This window comes from Mytilus californianus, unplaced genomic scaffold (assembly GCF_021869535.1).
Source record: "Mytilus californianus isolate M0D057914Y unplaced genomic scaffold, xbMytCali1.0.p SCAF_4, whole genome shotgun sequence".
NCBI lineage: Eukaryota > Metazoa > Mollusca > Bivalvia > Mytilida > Mytilidae > Mytilus > Mytilus californianus.
This window is the reverse complement of record NW_026262690.1, coordinates 52394988-52405673: the sequence shown is the minus strand read 5'-3', so window position 1 is coordinate 52405673 and position 10686 is coordinate 52394988. Positions and strand designations below refer to the sequence as shown.

The following is a 10686-nucleotide window of genomic DNA, read 5'->3' as shown; positions in this document are numbered from 1 at the left end:
TTTGGGTATTTCGGACATTTTTTTAATTTTGCCAAAATTTTTTTTTTTTTTATTTTGGCAAAATTTTATCAAGGGTGAACTGGGGTGTGGTGTTATTTACACCAAGGTAATTAACCAATCAGATTGCTTGATAAGAAATAAAATGATTCTTCACTCAGGCTTGCTTCATATGAAGTCAAATGATTTATCAACTGATGTCAATTCAACAATTGTTTTATTATATGACATTTTTTATCCATCTCCAATTTTTAGTGTTTGCTCAAAATATGTAAATGCTCCTTGTTTTATACTAAATATAGTATCTGTTTTTGGTAGTTGCAAGCTTTTATAAGTTGAAATATTCAATAAAATTTACTTTTAATAAAAGTACAGAGTTCCAATGTCCCCCGCGTTGCACATATCTTATCTATCCAAGGTACAAGGGCAATAACTAAATAAAACACTTTTTTTGTAGCGCTACCAAGGCCATTTTCCATAAATTTAATATTTCCAAGGGGCATAACTCTTTTTTAAAAAGTCGATCGGCCACCATTTTAAAACTTGTCCGAGATATTGCTGATATTTACCTATAGTATAAGTTTTATAAAACATCTGGCAAGAATTGTACCCGTGAGAGCGCTAACGAGGCCATTTTCCATAAATTTGATATTTCCAAGGGGCATTACTCTTTCAAAAAACAGTCGATCGGCCACCATTATAGAATTTGTCCGAGATATTGCTGATATTAACCTATAGAATAAGTTTTATAAAAATCTGACAAGAATTGTACCGTTGAGAGCGTTAACGAGGCCATTTTCCATAAATTTAATATTTCCAAGGGGCATAACTCTTTTAAAAAAAGTCGATCGGCCACCATTATAGAACTTGTCCGAGATATTGCTGATATTAACCTATAGTATAAGTTTTATAAAAATCTGGCAAGAATTGTACCTATGAGAGCGCTAACAAGACCGGACGGAAGCACTATACACGTTCGTAATAAGAGACTTTTCATAATAATGTCAAAACACAGTTCTGTTATAAATTAACGAGATCATAAAACCTAAGAGAAAGCACTGTACACTGGAGTAAAACCAAAAGTTTGTTCTGACACAAGACATGTAAGCAACGGCTCGGATGTACTTCACGTTTTCACTACTTAGACAAAATTGACTTGAGTTGGATTTGACTATTGTTTTAAGGTACTATTACGTCTTATAGCACGTTTGCAAGTACTTTTACTTCCTAGGCTCTCATTTTTTTTGGGGGGGTGGGGGGTTGAACTTTCTTGATGAATGTATAGAATCTAGAAAAATGCTTCCGACGCTCAAAATTAATAACTGGTTATTTACTTTTTCTAGCTCTGGGTCGATACCGTTGCTAGGGGGCTGCTAGTCCACGGTGGTATCGTCAGCTCAGTTGTCAGTGCTACGGTACAGACATGATTTATAAGATATCCTTCGAAATTCTCCGTTGATAACTTTTAAACATATTATGAAACTAAGATCCCAAACTCTCTAAGGCAAAGCAGTCCTTACATGTATTACCCTTTTTAGGCACTTTTTGTCAAATGGCTCCTCATGAATTCAAGAAGTACTTATATTTCGATGGCTTTCAATATTTTGTGTTTGAGCGTTCCTGATGAAGGTAAATCAAGAAAAGGTCTTCGGACGCACCAAATTAAAAAATTTTTTTTTTCATTTTTCAATAAAAACTGACAAATAAAACTCATCAAAAATTTAATTCTTATAAATCAATAAATGGTTGAGTTACTTCTACACTGCTTTAAAAGAGAATTTCTTTTAATCTTTTAACCATCCCACGGTACCATAGTTACCCATAGTGAATGGTAATTTGAAAGGAAATCCATTGCGTTCCATCTTCCTGAAATAATTTACGATATTTCCTAGTCCGATATTCCTTCATAAGGTAACAAAGAACAAATAACAACAAAGTATATGTTGAAACGATGCATGTAATGCAAATATTTTTTGAAACTGTTGACGTTTTAGTCCACACCTTAGATAGAGAAAAGTACAAATGAACTAAACATTATAATCTTCTATGATTTGTTGGATCACTACGATGGTATTTAGCTATTTTATGATGGCAATGTGGACAATAATGCGTCACATCTCTACACCTCTGCATGCAAAAAGGGAGAAAACAGCATCCCAGGACGCATCTACAATTATATAAATTTAATTTGGTAGTATACGAGCAAAAAATCTAATACTTTAACTGTTCCTAATACGAGATCAAAATTTCTTTTTGTCAATAAAAAGAACTGAAATAACAAGAAATCTTAATATACATGACCAAAAAAACAATTACTAACAGTTAGCTAATAGTGCGAGACAATTCTAAATCCAATTTTAATGTTAAAAAAACATAATTTTCATAACACTTTCCACACAATCTAATCAAACCGAACTTTTTTTATTAAATTAAATTGTTCATTGAAAAAAAAAAGTTTACAAATGTATTCGCTGCAACTGGTATATAAAGTCTTCTGTAATGAAAGGAGTAAATAGATGCCATATATACTTTTTGGAACTTTGATTGAAGCTGTAAATGCTCTCATTGGCTACATATATGCACATTTCGACAATAACGTTTATCAACAGGTCGTAGGTGTTCCTATGATTATCTAATTATACTGCGGAAATTTACCCAAGGTAACTCACTTTAAATGAATCAAATTTAAACAACCATAATTGTCCTTTTCTATATTTTTTTGTGTATTTATACTTTCTGAAAATCCAAACACACGCCCCCACCCACCCACCCACCCACCCACCCACCCACCCTCACAAGCTAAGCAACACCCGGTACAAGACGAGATAATTTTATATATGTATTTACTCAACATACTCAAAGGAGTTTGAGTATATACATATTAAAAAACAATCTTGTCTTATACCTGTGCTAAGCAAGGGTCATGCTACATTTGTATGGGAAGAGAGAAGTCCGGGTTGGCCACTATACAAGAAGCTGTATTTCTTAACCTCTTTTACTCTTCTTTACACTGAATGTCAATATCCTTATTAAATTTTAGTAGAATTAAACTAACTGAGCTTGTATATTAATTGATAACTTCTAAAATTTGACCAAAGTGACAGGAAGAGATATAGTCAGATATCAAAAATCCAAAGATACAGTACAAGACCCAGTGAACCGAAACCCGAACAAGCAGACATACTCAACACACAACATCGGTACAAAGTACACATACAAAAACCACAACAATGAAAACCGAGAGTAATAACAGGTTTGTCGGAAGGGTAAGTATATCCTGCTCCGCATGCGGCATCCGTTATATTGCTCAGTGATCAAAGCGGGTAACGAGTCAAAAAATTGTGCAGAATATATCCTTGTTTCAAATAAAGAAATACTTGGCATGAGTAAAGTTTTATCCTGTCCAGTACTATAGACAAAATTTCACATAACATTTCATTGCATATAAGAAAATAACCATCACTGGAAGTTAACCAATCAAATTTTCACCCCTTTTTTTCCTGTGTACAAGCTTAAGAAACCATGTAAGCTCAAGTTTCCAGAATATTCTATAGAAACACCAAATAAAAAAATAATGGCGCTTTGAAACACCCAAGATATATGTTTATGACTCAGAATTTTTTTACTGCAATGAAATGTAGGATTAATTTCCTACAACTGTCAAATTCAAGGGAAATTTTTTTTCGACCCTTTTTCGTATGCAACCGGATGTGACGGTACTATGATTTGGTGGTATTACACCTTCCGTACTCCTAACAACAAAATTATTATATTTAAATTTACCTGTGTATGTTGTTTTATTTAACGCCATTTTGTCCCAGGTTAGAGTTGTCTTTTGGACACTATTCCTACATCTTTTTTTATCAATATTGTATTTAAATTGTGTCATAGATCAAACTTATTCGTTCAGCGTATGTTTACTTGTTTTTGTTTATCATATGTCTTTTTGATCGAGTTACGCCATTTCAATTGATACTTTATAGTGTGTCTTTTTATGTTGTAATGTTATACTACTGTCTCAGGTTAGGGTGAATGTTAGCGCCGGATAAAACGTTTTTAAAACCCGCTGCATATTTATGCACCTGTCCTAAGTCAGGAGCCTTTTGTTCAGTGGTTGTCGTTTTTTAGTGTGGTTCATAAGTTTTTTCGTTTCTCGTTTTTTATATAGATTTGACCGTTGGCTTTCCTGTTTGGATTGTTTTACACTTGTCATTTTGGGGCCCTTTATTATAGCTTTCTGTTCGGTGTGAGCCAAGGCTCCGTGTTGAAGGCCGTACTTTGACCTATAATTGTTAACTTTTTATACATTGCGACTTGGATGGAGAGTTGTCTAATTGGCACTCATACCACATCTTCTTATTTATAGCCTGTTTGAAATACATCACATCTGTTTTTATTCATGTTTACAAAGCATGATTGCATAGATTGATAAAGTCTGAAAACTTGCATTATGCTATAATTTTTCAAATAATAAAAGCGTGACATCAAACATTAAAATGTTTTTTTTTCTGTTCCAACAACAATTTTTTTTTTTGGTAATTCCTGTTTCTCTTTTTAAGTATTATTGATTTACAATTTTTACTGTGATTTTTTTTTCTATAATTATACATTAAATAAGAAATTAAGAAACTAAGGTTCCACCTTCCCCAGGCAAAGTTGACCTTAGATGAATTATGGCTTACTTTGTAGGTCCCTTTTTGTTACAGAACCCTTCAAGTGTTTCAAATTTAAAATTGAGCGTTGATGATGAAGGTTAATCCAGAAAGCCATTCGGATGCACGAAATTTATAAAGTGTTATTTTTATTTAAACGATTTTCAAAAATACTTTGGTATAAATTTAACCTTCATCACTATTTCTAACAACGATTTATTTCACCTATGTGTCATTTTCAAATTGAAAGTTAAATTTAAATGATTGGTTCATCAAATGATCCCGGAAGTGGCTTTTCTCGGCACGGCAAACCGATAAATCTCTTATTCTTAGATGCATGATTTTTTTTATTGGTTATTATTGGCTCTGAACTAGCTGTCAGTAACTGCGAGTACTCTCAAGTCTGTACTTAGTGCCTTTTTGTTATGGGGATGCATAAGTACCCTGTCACGTCCACTCTGTGTTTTTGTGCTTTGTATCTATCTGAGTAGTTAAGCCCTTTTCAACTGATTTTTATAGTTTGTTCATATGTTGTACTGTTACACCACTGTCCGAGGTTAGGTGGAGGGTAGGGCGCCCGCTAACATGTTTAACCCCGCCACATTCTGTATGTGCCTGTCCCAAGTCAGGAGCCTGTAATTCAGTGGTTGTCGTTTGTTACTGTATATCATATTTGTTTTTCGTTCATTATTTTGTACATTAATCAGGCCTTCAGTTTTCTCGTTTGAATTGTTTTACATTTGTCATTCTGTGCCTTTTCTAGCTGACTATGCGGTTTAGGCTTTGCTCATTGATGAAGGTCGTACGGTGACCTATAGTTGTTAATTTCTGTGTCATTTGGTCTCTAGTGGAGATTTGTCTCATTGGCAATCATACCACATCTTCTTATTTTTACATTTACTCTTGATCGAAGTCGATATATAAAGGGAGGCAGCTGCGAACTACAAAATATACTGAAATGTAAACGAACAGAAATATGAAAAACATTAAATTTTATGAAACTACATCACTATTTAATGCCGCTTACCCCATTAAAAAGCAACAAATGCACCATGACCAGGTTGTCTCCCCTGGATGAAATTTTAACTCTGTCGTTATATGTCTATGGCAATGTGGGCAAGTCATTTGTTTTGGGTCGAAATTTACAAATCTTATTCTTAAAGGCACCGATTTTGTTTTTTCATCTATTTTTCTGTCACCGGCTGACACCTCTGTTGAATGTTTCCGCTTGCCATGGTCTGTCGAGAGTGGCTGGTGTGTTTGAACGTCAGAAACTTCAAATGTATTAGGTGGTGGGTGCGCTGAATCTGAAAAAAAGTATAGATCTGAGAAATCTTCCCGATTAAGTTATATGTAAACTCCTAAAGTGATTCCCAACAGTATGTATAAACTATTTCCAGATTCCCAACAATATGCATTTAATAGAACCGTATTTCCATTAATACAATTCTACTATTCGTACAATATCATTAGTATTTTGCCTCTATATTTTACAAATCTTCATAGATAGAGAAATAATTGTAAACTATGACTGTTTTATTTTATTAATTCAATATGTCAATGAGATAGTAACCAAAAGACACAAATAACCAGTAGATATCTATAGGGCAATATACAGTCGTCAAAAAAAGAAAGGTTTCCATAAAACATTTCAAAATCTAAAGCGTCAAAAGTCTATACAAATTGTAAATGAATTAATCAGAAACTAAAACAAATATCTCACATCAACACTGAATTCTCCATATAGCAAAAATGATCTGTATATAACAAAGACGACTACTGATGAAATACCTTACAGCCGACAGCGTATGCATATGTATACCATTAGCAGTTGAAACTAAATTGCCAATTTGACAACTATCCAAAAGAGACAAAATGACGTAGAGCTTTGCTACTATGGATCACCGTAATGCCTTCAACAATAAGCAAAACCCATACCGCAAAGCAAGCGATATAAAAGGCCCCTGCTTAACAAAATATAAAATAATTCTAATGAGAAACCCAACGGCCTGATTTACGTAAAAAAAAGAGAAGTGAATAACAAATATGATATACAGTCACTAACGACAATCACTGAATGTCAGACTCCTGACTTGGGAAATGCACTTACAGAATGTGGCAGGTTAAACATGTTTGCGAGCGCCCAACCCTCTCAAATACCTAGGACAGTAGTGTAACAGCAGAACATATTGAAAAGGGCTTGCAAAGTACTGAAATGAGAGTACTCGCAGTTACTGAAATCTAGTTCCAAGCCAATAACAACTAATATCAAATGTATCTAATACAAATTAAGTATCAATTAGTACATTTAGTAGAAAGACGTCATAAATAGTCTGAAAATATGACCGTATGCAATGCCAAAATATAAACATGTAGAACCGTACGCTTGAATAACTGCATAGCAATATATAAAAAAGAAGATGTGGTATGATTGCCAATGAGACAACTCTCCACAAGAGACCAAATGACACAGAAATTAACAACTATAGGTCACCGTACGGCCTTCAATAATGAGCAAAGCCCATACCGCACAGTCAGCTATAAAAGGCTCCGAAATGACAATGTAAAACAATTCAAACGAGAAAACTAACGGCCTAATTTATGTACAAAAAATGAACGAAAAACAAATATGTAACACATAAACAAACGACAACCACTGAATTACAGGATCCTGACTTGGGACAGGCACATACATACAGAATGTGGGGGGGTTAAACATGTTAGCGGGATCCCAACCCTCCCCCTAACCTGGGACAGTGGTGTAACAGTACAACATAAGAACGAACTATAAAAATCAGTTGAAAGAGGCTTAACTCATCAGATGGATAAAAATACAAATACTACAAATACAAGTGGACGTGGCCGGGTACTTGTACATCCAAACAACAAAAAGACACTAAGTACAGATCTGAGAGTACTCGCAGTTACTGACAGCTAGTTCAAAGCCAATAACAACTAATAATAAAAAAAATCATGCATCTAAGACTAAATTATCAATCCGTACACATCCAACATCCAATGGATTTAGTGTAAAGACGTCATAAACAGTCAGAGAAAAACATGACATTGTGCAATGCCAAGATACAGGTATCGACAGATTGTAGATCTATGAATGTGTATATGTATATAACAATAATATTTAGTTTGCTTTTAATTTACTGATAACAAAATCAATATTAGTACCAATAAAAACAATATTTAATGATCTAATTACAGTGTTGAATTGGTAGCCTTTTAGAATAAGTTTATTTAAAGGATCTATAAGTTTACCAGGATCGTTTCTAAATTTCCAGGCACGGTAAACACTATTGCCGTAAAAATAAGGATGTGCAATCCCGTTTGAAATAAGTTTTCTACAGGTACAACCAAACTTCAAAACCAAATCTTTATATCTATGGAAGAATTTAGTAAAGGTTTTAAGTAATTTGTGGTAACGAAATCCCTGGCTTAATAATTTACCAGTAATACATAGATTACGTTCGTTAAAATAAAAAAACGTCACAACAGACACGGGCATAGCGAACGAGTTGTGAAATATAAACACCGTAAGATGGTGCAAAAGGAACATCACCATCCAAAAAGGGAAAAATAACAATAGGGAACGAAAAATCGTCCCTTTTGTCGTAAATTTTAGTGTGGAGTTTCCCATATGTTTTAATTTATTCATAAAGATTAAACCTTTTCAGAATAAATTTATTTAAAGCTTACAAGGATCGTATCTAAATTTTCGAGTTGTAAAAACAGCATTAACGTTACATTAGGATGTGATATCCTGTCAGTTATACAGTTTTTCTTTAGTTTTAGAAATGGTCATATTAGTAACTCTTTTTTAATTCCTAGATTATTTTCAAAATGTGATATTCGAATAAACACTTGTGGCGGTTATAAACTAGTTTTTTTTTATATTTTAACCTCCCTTCAAATCTGCACCGGTGGACAAAAAGATACTTGAAATAACATACAACCAAAGTAAGAGGAGAGCACTTAAAATTATGGAAATGATAATAACACTTCATTGATTTCGTGCATGAGACGCGCTTTTCTTGGTGTGCCTTCATCTGGAACATTCAAACTATAAAGAAAATGAAAGCCAATGAGAAAACGTGAGGAGCTATATGATAAAAAAAATGGCCAAATTCGTTAAGGTCAATTTTGCCTGAGGATGTTGGTATCTATAGTTTCCTAAAAGTTCTAAATTCATCAACGGATACTTTAAGAAATATTAGTTATATACTGAGCTGATCACTTTTAAAACTTTTAACATCCTTGGATTTCAAATATTTGACTTTAAGTGTTGATGAAGTTACATCCAAAAAAGCATTTAGGACGCATAATAAAGTGTGATTTTAATTTCTTTTAATTAAGAACTGAATGCTACATTTTGGAATTTTATTTGGGTGCAAAAGAGTTGACAGAAGAACATTGTGTATGAAGCACGATAAACACGTTCTTATGCAATAGAATTCACTATAGAATTTCAATGCTGAGACAAACTTTAGAAACGTTTTGATATTGATCCAAACTATAAATTAACAAATATATGTCTGTCGCAGAGAAATTGTATTATTAAGGACCAGAAATGTCTGATATAGTAAGAAAAGGAAACTTTGGATTGTTTACAGAGCGTATATCTGCAAGTATTAAATCTTTCAAGTGGTGTTTCATTGGGTTTTTAGCATCGGAAGTTTTGATATAACCTTCAGTGAAAATAAATGATCAACCCTTCCCATTTTTAATCTATATCAATAGATTACATGCATAAACGTACACCAAAGAACATAAAACCGAAACAAAGCAGAAATAGCACTCAACTCTAACATAATGGTATACAAAAAGATTAAAAAAAATACAAAATAAATAATAAATTATAACGTATTAAGGGATATCTACAGTTACAAAAAGCAAACTCACAGTACTAAACTTGTTTTTATAATACATGATAGTGTGAAATTCACCGAACAAAGTATACAGAAAAACCAAAAGAAGCAATTTGGTATTGCTTCAAAAGTGAAAATTAACAGTTGATGTTTCATCCAAGAGATTTAAATCGAAAAGGGCAGTGTACATATAAAACTTTCATGGCTTACATCCAAGTAAACAGCAATTATATAAATATTTATTGAAACGGCAATACATGGCATTGTTAGAGTTTTAATTGTTCGCGGTTATTCACTGTTAAATCATATGGCAATGAACTTTGAATGGTAGAAGATACAATATTAAATGCGTAATTCTAATACCTTATGCGTTATGAATTTATTTTAATTAGTAATGTTTTTTAGGTTAAAATATTTTAATATATAAATTTGCAATTCACATTTAAATAAATTTAAAGTACTGATTGCAATGAGCTCCACATCCACTTCATTTGAACGTTGGTGGATAGTTGTCTCATTGGCAATCATACCTCATCTCCATATTTTTGTATCGTCAGTAATGAAGGTCAAACAATTTGAATTAGTGTGTGGAACTTTTGAATATTCAATAAAAAGCACATTTTTCTCAATTTGTTAAGAAGAAACGACTAGAACTCGAATTAAAGAATATCTGAAGCAACAACTCAACTTATATCGTCAAAAAAATTGGTACCCACAAAATAAGATGAATCTGAAACTGTTCCTTCGCATTCTTCATATTTTCATTGTTCAATCACATATACAAAATAAGATTCACATGTAAACATCAACTTACCAGGTTGGAGCATATTTATCACTTTTTAAATAGTAATATTTTATAAATGCATATGTGTGTAACCTTCTTATGTGTTTATAAATATATCGCAACCAACTTCACCGTAATGGGCATTTAAACGTACATGCTATTACATGAAAGATTTGCGATGTAAAAATATATAGATCGATTTAATAAAATCGAACATATAGATAATTTTACAATGTCATCGATTTTTTCACATCATCATGATAACTACAAAGTGTTATTGACTTACAAACCTATAGTTTAGATTCGTTGTAGAATGTTGCTATCTCAAACATTCTATAGAAATCAAAACGTTTTCTTCCTCAACTATATTTGTTTC

At 32.8% G+C, this 10686-nt stretch overlaps 1 long non-coding RNA gene across 1 annotated transcript; it reads right to left on the bottom strand.

Annotated features, from left to right (window-relative positions):
- Positions 1-2023: 2023 nt before the first annotated feature.
- Positions 2024-10469, bottom strand: LOC127738225 (uncharacterized). Its single transcript, XR_007999964.1, has 3 exons — positions 10341-10469; positions 5677-5956; positions 2024-2164 (listed from the first exon to the last, which is right to left on the bottom strand). It is a non-coding gene; the product is annotated as an uncharacterized LOC127738225 (long non-coding RNA).
- Between the last annotated feature and the right edge of the window lie 217 nt (positions 10470-10686).